Source organism: Leiobunum rupestre, chromosome 7, assembly GCF_980474605.1.
Source record: "Leiobunum rupestre chromosome 7, qqLeiRupe1.1.hap1, whole genome shotgun sequence".
NCBI classification, from domain to species: domain Eukaryota; kingdom Metazoa; phylum Arthropoda; class Arachnida; order Opiliones; family Sclerosomatidae; genus Leiobunum; species Leiobunum rupestre.
Window position 1 is genome coordinate 43,692,087 of NC_143390.1, and position 2,094 is coordinate 43,694,180.

Sequence of the window (2,094 nt, forward strand, 5' to 3'; positions counted from 1 at the left end):
GTCATTTCTAATTATTTCCCAATCCATACATATAAAAAAGGCATGTTTTCACACCAGGATGTTGTTGAATCGGGAGAAATGAAACGGTGCAATTATAGGCCTATAGATCAGAAGGCTTGAGTCTTGTTCTGTGGTGGCACTTGGCTGAACGTATGCGAATGATATAAAAAAACACATGGAAATGAAAGAGCTTTTGAAAAATTAGACATTTAAATAAACCCAATTGACAAAATTTTCTTTTCTACATGTGCAAGTCGCCGGGAATTACGCTGTGAAATGAAGTGAAGGAATTTCCGAAATAAAACTCGGATTAAATGTGCTTAAATACATATAACCCAAAATTTGGTCATTATATAAGCTGAGTATGCAGATATCTTACTATCAATTCACCACGGTTAATCAATTATTATTTCTTTGAATACACTTGATTATTTTAAATTTTATTTTAAATTTTTAAAGTGTTGTTGTTTTGAGTTAAATTACGCTTATAAATTTATCCGCCATTTGGTGAGAGCTTGGAAGTGGACTCTAACGTATAGTCGATAGTCAAACGTTTGTAATGAATTAATCACGAAAATAAATAGCTATTCGCCTCAACCGCACTTTGTAAACAAAACGTAGATTTCATTCAATAAGGTAAAAGCCTCATGCTTAGCGGAAATTATTAAACACCCGAGAACATTTGATTCATTCGACGATTTAATTATTATAATATGAAATAGGTATTATATTTAAAAAAAACACACATTCAAAAAGATAAAAACCAATGGAAAAGTTGCCTTTTACATTAAGTTGTGATTTGCATATCTATCAGGCCTACGTGGAAAGTGTACCAACGCTACGGTATGAAACCAGTAATATTAAACGTTTAGTGTAATAATGAAAAAAGAATATACGTTTTGTACATAATTCAATTGTTCGTGTCTATTTTGATATTCCATGCTCGGTGTTAGTCATTCTCGTATATATTAAAAAAAAAATATGAAATATTAATTTCACGGAAAATTTAAGTTTTAAGATATCGGATTGATTGACGATATATAATATGGTCTATTTTCATAACAGCGATTTGTAAAAGTTGATGGGTTTCGTTTCATTATTTTGTGTACTTAAACTATTCATGTGTGCTTTAACAAGATTAAAACATTTTGTTTTTTTCCTCGTCTAAAGAAAATTATGGATATTTATTTAAAATTTTTAAAAATAAAATTTACAATAAAAAAAACCGTCAACCTTTTCGAAACATTTTCCTAATTTTTATTTTATCTGGCTTAAGGATCCGGAAGTTCCAAAACCACAGTTTATTTTCGAAAGACTGGTAGGCCCATAAATATCAATAATAGTAATAACAACAACAATAATAATATACAAAAATTAATATACAGAAATACGCTACGACACAGTTTTCGAGATTGCGGTTTATAATTTTGGGGAGAAGATTTATTTCTATTTGAGTAGGTTGTAATATTAAATGACATTTACTAAAAAAATGATTAATGAAATGTAAAAAAGTATGCGACTGCGAAATAAAAATAAAAATATTTGTGTAGTAGCTTTATTTTTTGAGAATTTAATTAATACTGACGGCTGTAGTTCTTTCGCGGTTCGTGTTTTTCTTAATTTAGTATTTTTAAGGACGCCAAGGACTAGTTCACTTTCTTTTAAACAATTAAGTTAACCTTCATTAAAAGTGTGAATTTCAATAAAATATTAAAATCTATTATCAGAAAACTATATATGTATGTATATGCTTAAATAAAAAGGCTATATCAAGAAATAACATCTTGGTCGAATCATGGACCAAGAATCTATAAGGGGACTCGCTGTTCCCGATATTTGGACACGGTAGGCGTGGCCTAAATCAGATGGCTTACCGAGGTACATCAGCCGCTTTGAAGCGCCTCAAGAATTCTGTTCAACTATCACTACAATAATCCTAGTCGGGGTTTAGGTGACAGTATATGCGAGAAAGTTAGGTTAGGTTTAGTTCATTAAATGGATTTCAGTGAATTTGATTAAAATACCTCAGCCATACGCGGCTTACTGGTTATATTTACTTAACAAAACATTTTATTAATTACCATTACTTAAATT